This window comes from Mustela putorius, unplaced genomic scaffold, assembly GCF_011764305.1.
Source record: "Mustela putorius furo isolate JIRA1106 unplaced genomic scaffold, ASM1176430v1.1 tig00003962_pilon_pilon_pilon, whole genome shotgun sequence".
Lineage (NCBI taxonomy): Eukaryota > Metazoa > Chordata > Mammalia > Carnivora > Mustelidae > Mustela > Mustela putorius.
Window position 1 is genome coordinate 11,099,934 of NW_025422106.1, and position 13,312 is coordinate 11,113,245.

At 45.1% G+C, this 13,312-nt stretch overlaps 1 long non-coding RNA gene across 1 annotated transcript; it reads left to right on the top strand.

Moving 5' to 3' along the window:
* The first annotated feature begins 12 nt into the window (after window positions 1–12).
* Window positions 13–9,852, top strand: LOC101694280. Its single transcript, XR_199082.3, has 3 exons — window positions 13–673; window positions 6,532–6,680; window positions 9,441–9,852. It is a non-coding gene; the product is annotated as an uncharacterized LOC101694280 (long non-coding RNA).
* Window positions 9,853–13,312: the final 3,460 nt, after the last annotated feature.

Below are 13,312 nucleotides of genomic sequence, written 5' to 3' on the forward strand. Positions count from 1 at the left end.
TGCCGCCGGCGCGAGCCCAAAGCGAGTCGGACCCCGGTGGAGGGTGTGAGCGCGGTCCGTTTGGGGTACTGCGGAGTCACCGCTTACCACGTGTGCGACAAAGCTCGCTCACACCTAAGACTGCACATGATGCACTTAATAAATGAGGAAACCAAGGCAGTGCCATCGGCCCTTTTCACGTAGATTCAGAAATGATGATGGGGACTAGACCCAGGTGACCTGAGTCCCGGATTCGACTTTTCTCACCACGCCGCACTGCTTTCCACAGAATGCTCGGAAACTGTCCTGAAAATCGGTGGACATGACTCACAGAATGCACCCATTCTTCCCAAAGGAGTCAGGGAAGGCGTTGGCACTTACTCAGACAAGAAAATATATTCTTGGAAGAAAACCAAAAAAAAAAAAAAGTGTCAGAAGAGTTAGTAGTCCTTGTGTTGGTATTCACTGAGCCGGAGAAAGAAGAAACAAGGAAGCTAACAGTAAGGAAGGAAATTTTCTTATTATTGAACTGGTTTTTCCCCTGTATATGTTATTTCCGGATTTTTAAGCCACCTTAAGACACTCTACTGGCCTCCTGAAAAGTCAGCAAAGTGCTATCCAGAAGTCATGCTTCATTGGACGATCAAAGCAGGGACACATCGTAACCGCCAGTCTGGCTCCCTGGCACCTTGGGGTAGGTCACCAGTTATCAACCTTTGACATTTGCCACTCCCCCAAGAGAGTAAGCAGTTGTCCCCTAAACTCAGTAATCTCATGCCAGTTTGATTATATGGCACTGGGAGTCCTGGACAGCATAGCTGCTGTTGTGTAACACCAAGGACTCACCATAATAATAGTGCCATTTATTTAGTATCTAATACAGCCTGGGCACTCTGTTCGCACTGTCCCTAATCCTCATAGAAAACCCTTAAGTAGGCATTGCTACTTCCATGTAATGGATGAAGTTAGGGAAGGCCAGGGCTTAATGGGCTTACTAAGTTTGAACTCTCATTAAGTGGTGAAGGAGCTGGGATCCAGGTCCTTCTTTCGAAGCCTAAACACCTTCCACTCTGCCTTGCAACCTCTCACTTACCACTGAGCTCGTTAGTCCATAAAGGCACACAATCTCCAACGTGGGAAACAATTATTTCAACAGATAGAACTATGGAGGCTTCAGAATACTTGCTCTTACAAAATAGTCTCATTTTTCCTTTTAAAATTGTAAATAGACAACACTATGCCACACGAACAACAAATGACAAAGGCGGAGCATGCAGCAAGAGTTTAGTATAGGGATGCCTGGGTGGCTCAGTGGGTTAAGCCTCTGCCTTCAGCTCAGATCATGATCTCAGGGTCCTGGCATCCAGCCCCGAATGTGGATCCCTGCTCAGCGGGGAGCCTGCTTCTTCCTCTGCCTGCTGCTCCCCCTGCTTGTGTTTTCTCTCTCTCTCTCTGACAAATAAATAAGCTTAAAAAAAAAAAAAGGCAGAAATTTATCTGGAAAATTTGAATAGTTGGTATTTAACATCTAAATAATCAATTTTTCAAGAAAGAAGTCATAATGGAAATTAGGAAATATCTTGAACTGAATGAAAAGCAAAATACAATGTATCAAAATGTTGGGTATGCTTAGAGAGAAATTTATAGTATAAAATGCTTCTATAAGAAAAGAATTCTTGGGGTGCCTGGGTGGCTCAGTGGGTTAAAGCCTCTGCTTTTGGCTCAGGTCATGATCCTAGGGTCCTGGGATCGAGCCCCGCATCAGGCTCTCAGGGAGCCTGATTCCCTTCCTCTCTCTGCCTGCTTGTGATCTATCTGTCAAATAAATAAATTTAAAAAAAAAAAAAGAACTCTCAAACCAATAATCTAAATTTCAGTTTTAATAATCTAGGAAGAAAATAAAACCAGAGTAAGAAGCAGAGAAAGAACAATAAACCTAAGAGCAGTAATCAATTAAATAGGAAACATAAAGACAATCTTTTTTTACTCAAAAACTGACTTGTTCATAAAAGCAGTGAGAACGCTGGCAACATTTATCATCAACTTTTTCAGAAATTTAGAAGTTAACCAAAGGCATGCGATAATCCAAGGGGCATTTATTCAGGCAAAACAGCCATATTTCAGTAGGAACTGAGAGATATGTGGCATTTTAATTGTCCTCTTTCTTCTCCTCAGCTCAAGCTTACTGTGAATAGCCTTTTCTCCTTGGGGGAATGTCAAAAGCAATGACATTGCTTTTGTTTATTATTGCATTTTCTTAATACTGCAGCTGCTTGAGATGATGATAATAACTGAAACAACCAAGAAACTAACCAAAGCCTTGAAAGGAAAAACTGGGAACTGATATGCCCATTGGAGTTTTCCAAAGCTCCGATATTATCCTGGAAATCTAGAAGACCACATACATGTGCAGGGTGGTGTGTATATCCAGGAAAGACATGAGATGCTTGACTCTATCATATCTATATCCATATATGAGAAATAGAGAGCTTAAAAATGTATAATGTTTATATGAAAAGAATTTTTATATAAATATGTTCAAAGAACTAAAGGAAACTATGTCTGGAGAATGAAAGGCATGTAAGAGAGTGATGTCTCACCAAACAGAGAATATCTGTAAAGAAATATAACTTATTTTTGAAAAGAAACAATAGAAATTCTGGAATTGGAGAGAACAATAAATGAAATGAAAATTCACTAGAGAACCTCCATAGCACATTAGCACTGGCAGAAAAATGAATGAGCAAACTTGAATACAGGCCAGTTAGTTAATCCCATACCCAGACCTTGGTTTCTTCCTACCATACCATTCTCCATTACAAAGCCATCAGGGCTCATTGGAGAAATGATTGATTCCTTGAAAGAAGCAGAATGGAACCTCTTAGGCACCTCTGGGCTAGGGAGCACCCATTAGAGCAATCCTGAGGTAGGTCGTTGTATGAGCTGTTGACAGTTAGCGTGCTTAGCAGCTGGTCAGGGGTACCTGGGCAGGGCACCAGCAGCATCTGTTACAAGTACATTTGAGGGAGGTGATCCTAGGAAACACCGGCATGCGAGTGGGGCTAACCCCAGGCCAGCTCACTCAGGGCATTCCTTTCCCTCGCTTCTTCCAGGCAGTGTGGAATAGGTGGGACGTCATGGGTGTTTGCACACTGACATCACCAGAGCTGGCAGGAGAATACAATAGGTACGCAGTACCCAGAAGCTCAGCTTCTGAAGACGTTCCTTCATATGCCCTAGTCAGATCTCAAGTGCCTTTGCCCAAGAAATATACTCTGTTTCTGATAATTAACTGCTTTTATCTTGGGCAGCCCCATTTTCCCTACAGTGTGTCCCAACAGGTTAGCCCAGGTCTTCAGTGACATGTCAAGACTTGGAGCAATAGGAGTGTTCTAAATAGTAGGACTCTGATGACATTGACTTCTACGGCCCCTCCCCACACCAAGAAGTTTCAATTTTTAGAAATACAAGGACTTTAAAATTCACGTTCTGTGCTCCTCTCTCCCTTGGTATCCTCATAGTTTTTTTTTAATTTCCTCTTGGGTGCCTGGGTGGCTCATTTGGTTAAGCATCTGCTTTTGGCTCAGGTCATAAGCCCAGGGTCCTAGAATCAAGGCCCACAACGGGAGTCCCAGCTCAGTGGGGAGCCTGCTTCTCCCTATCCCTCTGCTGTTCCCCCTACTTGTGCTCTCTCACTCTCTCTGTCAAATAAATAAAAAATGTTAGGAGTGCCTGGGTGGCTCAGTGGGTTAAGCCTCTGCCTTCAGCTCAGGTCATGATCTCAGGGTTCTGGGATCAAGCTCTCTGCTCAGAAGGGAGCCTGCTTCCCGCTCTCTCTGCCTCTGTGTCTGTCAAGTAAATAAATAAAATCTTTTTAATAAATAAATAAAAATTTTTAAAAAGAAGAGGGGGAAAAAAGTACTGAGCAAAGAAGTAGGTTGCTACTGAAAGCAATGAGCTCCCCAACCTGGAGGTTGTAAGCAGTGACTTGGTGACCATCTGTCAAGGATGAGGACGAGCCATGCCTCTTCAGCTTTGATGTAAATGATCTTGTGAAAGACGCAGATTCTGAATGGGCAGTCCGGGATAAGGCTTGGGATTCTGTACTTTTTTTTAAAGATTTTATTTATTTATTTGACAGACAGAGATCACAAGTAGGCAGAGAGGCAGACAGAGAGAGAGGAAGAAGCAGGCTCCCTGCTGAGCAGAGAGCCCGACGCGGGGCTCAATCCTAGGACTCTGGGATCATGACCCGACCCGAAGGCAGAGGCTCAACCCACTGAGCCACCCAGGTGCCCCCAGATTCTATATTTCTAAACAGCTCCCAGGAGATTACAACGCTGCTGTCCTCAAACCTCACTTTGAGTATACAGGATACAGTGGGAAATCCTACGATAGGTAGAAAGTTCAACTAGATTAATAGTTTCCAAACTTGCCTGCATGTTAGACTCACTCAGAAGATTTATTAGAAATAAGGCTTCTTTAGCCCAGTGGCAGAGATTTGAATTTCCTGGATCAGGAGCAAGGCCTAGACATGTGTATTTTTCACAAGCTTCCCACTAATTCAGACCATGTTTGGAAACCACTGAACCAGAAGTTTCCTAAATGTATTTCAAATTCTAAGCTTCCTTTTCTCAACAATCTGACAAATATCAATCAGGATAAGACAAAGGGAGGCCGGCAGTGTTACATGGTAGCCAGCACAAGGTCAAAACATTTCCCTGTTATAGGAATCTACATTTACACTCACTACCTTTCCTGGGAACTTGGCATTTTCCATCCTTTTGCAGAGTGACTTCCATTGCGCTCCCAAAATAGCTACGTTATTGATTTCTTGAGCACCATCAACCCATGGTGTTATAACATAAGTATGTTTAAAAAAAAAAAAAAAAAAAAGGAACTTCCACCATGAGTTTCTTGGAGAATTTTTCCAAAGACAAAAATAGCAAGGAAATCTCGGCCCTGTGTGACACATTGAAAATATCCCATAAACATGAATAACCCAAATGGGGCTTGTTAGAGCCATGATCTCTTAATCCAGAAGCAGCTGTGAGCCAAGAGTTGCAGAGCCCTAATCTAAGGCTATAGATGTTTATTTTGTAGATTTAATAAATTCCAAGAAGACAGAATCACAGACAGTGATTCCTGTTTTTCATACCTGGGCATCATCCCTATCCTTTCTTGTGACAGAGTCACATACGGAAGGGTTCGTGGAGATGGCAAAGACATGGTCCTAGGCCTTGGGGTTGGAGAGAGAAGCTGGACATTCCCCCACACAACAGGGGATCAGAGAAGGGCCAGTGAATTGGTAGGATGCAAAATCCATGGGCTACAGGGGAGAGCCTGGAAAGACGCAAGCATTAGGGAAGGCCCGTAAGGTTGGCCCTGACGAGTGCCTTGGCAAACGGGTACAGGCCCAGAGGAAGAAAACAGGCATATAGGGGCCTGTTTCTGGGTGATCTTCCCACAGTCCCATCAGTCAGGATCCTGTGTCCATCCAGTGTCCCCACAACACACAAGGGTGTTCTCACTGTGGGCCCCCTTCTACTCCTCTACTTCCCTACGTGAGCCCACTTCCCTATACCTTCCCCCAATGTCGTCTTGCTCAGGGTAGCCTCCATTACTCTCCTCTGTGTTAGACACCTGCCACATGCTTTCAGAGCACATGTTCCCTTATTTTCTGCCATTCTCTCTGTTGTAGTTACATAGTTAGAAGTGTAATTAAAAAAAAAAGAATTATTCCCATCTCTAAGTTCCATGAAGGCAGAAATCACATTGATTTTGAGTCCCAAGGCATCCCCAGAACATAAGAGCCCAGCACAGGGTAGGCACTTGTTCAATGAATGAACAATTATCTTTTTATAACTCTTTCTGCTTCACTAACCAATAAGCTTCCTAAGAGGAAGAACCCAGACTTAATTTATCTTTGTATCCTCAAGTAACCCAAACAATTGCTCAATGCATGCTTACTTGGATTGTACTGAACAGAGTTAAAAGATCAGCAGTCGCAGTGCCCCAGGGAATGAGCTAGAGTTCGGGGGTAGTGGGGTGGGGTGGGCGGGTTGAATTCCAGGGTTTGGACAGGAGAGGGCAACAGTGAGGCCATCAACTCAGAAGCCCTGGTATTTAGATGAAGGGTGGCCTCCTAAGGTCTGCAGTCAGAAGAGAAAAGAGAAAACACAGATTAGTGTTAACACTGAAGGCTGGTTTTAAGACGTAATGCTAGGAAAGCCTGCAAGACTGCTTTCTGGTGGACAGACATCCCCACCTGTGTAGTAGCCAGACCCACAGGGACTTCTGAGAGCAGGGAGCAGCTAGCTCAAAACCAAGAGCTGACACCTCAGGAGACAGGGTGGTCCTCATGGTTCCCATTACCTCTCTCTCATCAGACAGCAAGCAGGCCATGGGGGTGCGGGGTGGGGTTCCCCACAGTCACCGAGACAGACAGGAAGTCCAACAGCAGATGCCAAACAATTTTTATTTCCCTCTCTCCCACTGGTGACACACCACCCGGCAATGAGGACATGGGATTTAAGCAGGTTCCTTTCTTAGTTTCAGCTTTGGACCCTGCTTGGGACTATAGCTGGAGGTTCCAGAGACTCCAAGGGAGCGCGAAATGTGAAGTCTTAAGAACAAGCTCACCCTGCTGCGGCTGCTGGCCCCCATGGCTCAGAACGCCTCCTGCTAACCATCTGGCACATGTGAGTCATGCCTCATATGTCTGCACGCGGGATCGCGGGTGGCCCCGGCAGCACCCCAGGAGACAGGCAGGTGTTGTCATTCCCTTTGCCAGCGGAGGAAGCCAAGGCTTAGAGACCGATTGACCAAGTGAGACCCAGTTAGACCTTCTAAGCTCACTGTCTGTGACCCCTACCGCCCAGGCTAGCCAGACGCTTCTCCAGGGTAGCGAGAGTAGCCCAGAGAACACAGAGCCCAGGTGAATGTGGCTCCTATCATGGTGTCTGTTTTAGCTGGATGTGAAGAAAATTTAAAATTTTTGTGTAAAAACAAACCCAGGTAACTTCTGGAGCAGGACATGAAAGCATAATTCTTGAAAGTGAAAATGCAAGATACCAAACTTCTAGTTAATAATAATGTAACAGTGTTGCTTGATTAATTGTGACAAACGTACCGCAGTGACATGTCATCATACCTGAAGCTGGGTGTGGGTCTGTGGAGCTTTGTGCCCTCTTTGCGGTAATACTGTAAATCCAGAAGTGTTCCAAAGTAAAAGTTCTGTCTAAAAAGGTGAGGCATTTAAAGAATTGTAAGATCTCAGATTCTTCCAGGAGTACCTGCTCACAGTCCCATTTTGTTAGAGGTGCACAGAGTCGATAATTGAAAAGCATCGCCCATGCCCTATTGTTTGCAGAATAGAAGGACATTCTACAGCTTCCTAAAAAGTCTGGATTTCTTCTTTTATTTTTTTTTAAATATTTTATTTATTCATTTGACAGAGAGAGATCACAAGCAGGCAGAGAGAGAGGAGGAAGCAGGCTCTCTGCAGAGAGCCCGATTCGGGGCTCGATTCCAGGACGCTGGGATCATGACCTGAGCCAAAGGCAGAGGCCTTAACCCACTGAGCCACCCAGGCGCCCCAAGTCTGGATTTCTTAAGAAAAGAACAAAAAGGCAGAACTGTAAAGATTCTTTCCTCCCTGGGCCTCTGCCCCTTCTTTGCACGGCGAGAAGAACGACAGGCAAAGAAGCACCGAGCACACCCCAGGTTCCCACCAGAGTGGAAGGGATTCTATTATAGAGTTGGTTTAGGCACCTCACCCTATTCTAGCCTCTCCAACACTTTTCCAGAGCATGTGATCCGTGCACACCCCCAGATCACCTGGGTGGAGCCCCAGCAAGAAGTAATGAGAACTCGTCCTCTTACAGGAAGTGTGGAAAGTGCACCCAGTGGCACCCAGCAGGCACCACCCCCGAGGGGTGGGCTAGTCATCAGGGAAGCAGGCTGCCTTCTCAGGGAGGTCCATTCAGGACTCCGGCCTCCACCCAGCACAGGGACCTCCGGAGGCAACTTTACAAGACTAGGGGCACATGGGTCCTGCTGCTCCTGCAAGAGTCTTCAACCACTTGAGAAATAGGCATTGGAGTTTCACCTTCAGGTTGAGAAAGAGCTTCAAGCTGATGTTTTCTCCCAACTATGAAAGGACCAAGACTCAGATGTTCCTCATGATCACTCGGCTCTGTCTCTGTGCATCTTAAGATGGGCGGTGGGGCTCTAACTGGGGGAAAATGAAGGAGAGAAGAGAAAAATCCAGAAGTTATCTCCTCCAGCTACACCTGAAAGAGTCAGAGTATTTTAATCAGGCCAGGAAATGGTTTCCAGAAACAGCTTTAGAACTGATAGTCATGAACTTGAACTTGAATGACTAACTTAAGTCAAGGGTTACACCACTGTCATCATCTTTATAATCAAAACAACTATCATTGATTTTTCAATATAATTTAGAGCTCTTAAGATATCAATAATCTAATTTTGACAACAGAAAAATGTATAAAGAGATAATAAATAGGAAAAGCAAAGGGGAGAGAAAGAACCAATGGGCAGTGCCCTCTGGAGCTTGGCAGATAGGGAAGGCTTCTTGGAGAAGATAGGGCTTGAGCTAAACATTGGGCTTGGACAAAAAGGGAAAGAACAAGCTAGGCATGGAGGATGGCAAAAGGAAAGGCACAGGAGCAGGAACATGCACAGCATGTTAGAGCAAAGGAGTAGGTGAGTTTCGCTGGAATGGAGCGCTTGGGTTGGGGGGTGATGTGTGATGGGCTAGGAGAGGTGGGCTGGGAGGCAGGATAGAAACTTGGCTTAAACTCAAGACTTTGTCCTTTGGGTAGTGGGAGTTCTGTGGTGAAAAGGCTATTGTACGGGAGGGCTGGGGTGGAGAGAAGTGGTGCCAGGGAGAAGGAGTGACACTGCAGCAAAGCTGAGGTAATCCAGAGCAGAACCAGAATGTGAGGAAGGCAAGGAAGTGAGAGATGCAAGAGATTTATGAAGGACCAATGGATAGGAGCTGGTGACTGGGATGTGAGACAGAAGGAAGAGAAAGAGAAAGAAAGGGAGCAGGAGGAGAAGGAGGAGGAGGAAGGGGAGGAGAAGGAAGAGGAGAAAAATAAAGGCATCCAGGAGGACTTTGTGGTTTCCAGCTTGGGTGACTGAGCGAATGATCATATCCCCAGCAGAATTTTACTTCCCCTTTGTCAGCAAGAATCTTCTCATTCTTTTGTTTTGATTGTCCCCCAGAACTAAAGAGAACCCCGTCCCAGCTGGTAACATGGGATTCTGGTTCCCTGTTTGTGCAAAGAGAACTCAAGGAGATGGGACTGGTACAGAATTGTTCCAGGGGACAAAGCAGACAGGTACTAGGGCCTCTGGATCTGATGACAGGATCCTAAATGGCGGAGGCTCAGGGAAGCACCTTGGTTATTTAGTGGATCCATTTCTCTTTTCAGACAAGGAAACTGAGGCCTGCAGATGAAGAGTGACTTCCCCAAGGTCACACAGCCAGTGAGAAGTGAGCTAAGACTGGAAGCTGCTTGCTGCATCTTACACCAGCGCTCCTTGCTTTTCTGCATGTTGCTTAGTGTTTCATGTGTGTGCACGTGTGTGTGTGCATGTGCATGTGTGCAATACGTGCTTGCAACACGTGCTTGCTTGAGCCCCAGGGGCATTTATTGGAGTGGTGTTTTGTCTGTGGATTTACCATAAAGCATACCTTACCAGATTCCTCACATAATAATGGTAATAATTCAAGGTTGCTTTTGTTGAAAATCCAGAGTTTGGGGCACCTGGATGGCTAAGTGGGTTAAAGCCTCTGCCTTCGGCTCAAGTCATGATCCCAGGGTCCCTGGATCGAGGCCCGCATCAGGCTCTCTGATCGGCAGGGAGCCTGCTTCTCTTCCTCTCTCTCTCTGCCTGCCTCTCTGTGTACTTGTAGTCTCTGTCAAATAAATAAATAAAATCTTTAAAAAAAAAAAAAGAAAATCCAGAGTTCATGTGTGATTATACGATAATTAGCTTGTCTCCCCATCTCTACACTCAGCATGTCTGGATTTACTTGGGGTCACATTGTCTTGGTGGAACTCAGATCTGTTGCTTCTCGCAGCCCTTTCCTGACATTACCCTGCCAAGGCAGGGAACAGATCTGATGCCTTTTTCATTTTAAAACAAACTTACGAGTTCATCATTTGTAAGCTTAGAAGAGAGAGGGTTGAGAGTAAGAAAAGAAAAAAAAAATGGGACAGACATTAAGGCCAGGTGCTCAGCAAATACCCAAGAGGAGAGAGAATGAAAGGAAGAAGTCTGGTGGGAAATGGGAGAACGGCCTTGACCGAAAAAAAGGATTTTCATTTATTTTATTTTTTTTTATTTATCTGACAGAGATCACAAGTAGGCAGAGAGGCAGGCAGAGAGAGAGGAGGAAGCAGGCTCCCCGCAGAGCAGAGAGCCCGATGTGGGGCTGGATCCCAGGACCCTGGGATCATGACCTGAGCCGAAGGCAGAGGCTTAACCCACTGAGCCACCCAGGCGCCCCAGGATTTTCATTTAATGAAGGGAAAGGAGGGACAGCATTCTTCCCACTCCATCAAGGTTCCTGGGGTCCTTAAGCCAGAGCACTTGGGTTCCACCTTCTCGAAGTAGAACAAATAGACAAGGCATAGACAGGGTAACATTGGCCTATGGAGGGGCGTCTGGGTGATTCAGTTGGTTAGGAGTCCAACTCTTGATTTTGACTCAGGGCATAATCTCGGGATGGTGAAATAGGGCCCTGTGTGCCAGGCTCCATGCTCACTAGGGAGTCGGCTTGAGATTCTCTTTCTTCCTCTCCCTCTGCCCCTCCCTACGGCATACACTATCTCTCCCTCTCTCTAAAATGAATAAATAAATCTTTTTTAAAAACAAAAAAAAATTGGCATATGAAGCCATGCTGGGGACAAGAAGTCTATTTGTTTGGTGTTCTGGGAAACAAGAAAAGGAAATGCATTTTAGCCAGGAAAGAAAAAAATAACCCGTCCAGCTCTGACTGATAGCCAAGCCACTGGGAGATGGATGCAAACAGACAGCTGAGGAAGGGACTAGCTAAGCTTCCAAGGAAGATGGCACCTGAAATGGTGGGTCTATGGGCGGTGGCATGATCCATGGGGAGTTTGAGAGCCACAATCACCTCATAGAAAGAGAGGGGCCATTATATCACTAACCATGAGTGTCGCTTTGATCAGCCAAAGGTTTTTTTTTTTTAAGATTTTATTTATTTATTTGATAGACAGAGATCACAAGTAGGCAGAGAGGCAGGCAGAGAGAGAGGAGGAAGCAGGCTCCCTGCCAAGCAGAGAGCCCAATGCGGGGCTGGATCCCAGGACCCTGGGATCATGACCTGAGCCGAAGGCAAAGGCTTTAACCCACTGAGCCACCCAGGTGCCCCAGCCAAAGGTTTGGTATGCAGCATTCAGAATTCTAATTCTGGAAGGTGGTAAAGGTGACCCAACCATGTCTGAGGTCAGTTGGACTCTATCTCCATTGGTACTCCCAGCTGCTGCTGCTCTATTACTAAAATATCTTGGAATCTCTGCGCTTATAAATGAAAATGTGTTGGGTTTTATAGCTTTCTACTGGACTTTTTTTTTTTCAAGATTTTATTTATTTATTTGACAGAGAGAGACATAGCAATAGAGAGAGCGCAAGTAGGGGGAGTGGGAGAGGGAGAAGCAGGCTCCCTTGCCCAACAGGGAGCCCAACACAGGGCTCGATCCCAAGACCCTGGGATTATGACCTGAGCTGAAGGCAGGCACTTAATGACTGAACACCCAGGTGCCCCTCTACTTGACATTCTGTCCTCCAGTCTCCATTTCTCAGGCCACTTTGCCATTCCCTAGTAGGGAGACATCTAGCTGTGCTGAACAGATTTAACTAGATTGAGATAACTCCGTGAAAACATGTCATCACATGACAGCAAAGTTCTGAAGACACAAATTAACCACAGGACAGTTACACGTCCCTGTGACTGGCTCCAGGTATGCTTCATACGGAGAACAAAGGAAGGGTCATAGAGGTCTGGAGTTGACACTGCCCCATCCTTGCCCATTACAAAAATGGTCAGGTCTAGAAAATATCACATCTTGTTATAAGATGATCAAGAGCCGGGCACAGTCAGACCTGCCTTTTGCTGTTACCTTGACTCCAGCAGTTCACTATATTATCGCACTTAGGAAAGTGGTGTTATCCCATAGGTCTTCTAGAACAAAGTTCCATCTCGAAATCAATCAAAACCAACGAGGTCAAGATTCATATAAAGACACAGCTTTGTTAACCCATAAAGCATGAAACTCAGAAGCAAGAGCCTTGAGAAACAAGCCCCAAAGTTCAGGGAATGGTCAGACCAAGAGAAACAATGCTTGGCTGAGGAACAGAAATGTCTTTCAAAGAAAACAAGAAGAGCCTGACGTCCCTCACTCATGTTTCCTGGACAGCTGCCTTTTTCTGAGATGCCCAGCTCATTTGCCTGAGCAAATCCCAAGAGAAGCAGGTTTTAACTACACTCCATCAGCCGGAGAAAAGGGATATCACTTTTTGGAAGGTAAACCCAGGAGTTTCACGTTTGGTTGTTGAATTTCTGACAATCTCCCAGAGTATTTTCGACCCAAGATATAATTTCATAAAGAGCTTATGCTTTAAATAGTCTGTCTGTAAAATACATCTGGATGAAATTTCACTTTCTCTGAACCTTTCTTTTTCCTTCCTGTGTGGCTCTAATGAACTTGAAGTTTCAAACTTGTAGAAGTAGGGGTGGTATATAATATTATATTTAGGCTTTAAATCAATATGTTTCCCGATACTGGTATTTTTTCATGGGCCACCTTAATAATTATCTGACTTAACTATCAATTTTGAAACTAGAGAATGTGACATACCAGAGGGTAAAACGACTCCCAGGGGCCATATAATGACAGAAGCAAGGACTTATAATCTACCACGCTGAGAACAAGTCCAGAGTTCTGAACCCCTCTGGTGGCTCAAACAGGGGCAGTATTTTGAAATTTAGACCAGAAGAAAAAAAAAAAAAGTCAGCATTTTTTAATTGTTTTAAATCCAAAAGACAAATCTACCTGCTTCTACAAAGAATAGGGAAAAGTAAAGAAGGGATCAAAAGACAGTGAATAAGTGACTGGGAAAGAGAGCGATTCAGTTGTTCTTGAATTCTGTTCTCTTAAGAGCTGTTCGGATCCCACGGAGAGCTCAGAGTTTGGAGTTTTACCTTCCACGACTGCAGGAGGATGATGTATTTAACCTCAAAAATGGGAAGAAGAAGTTCTGCTTTACCGGGCCA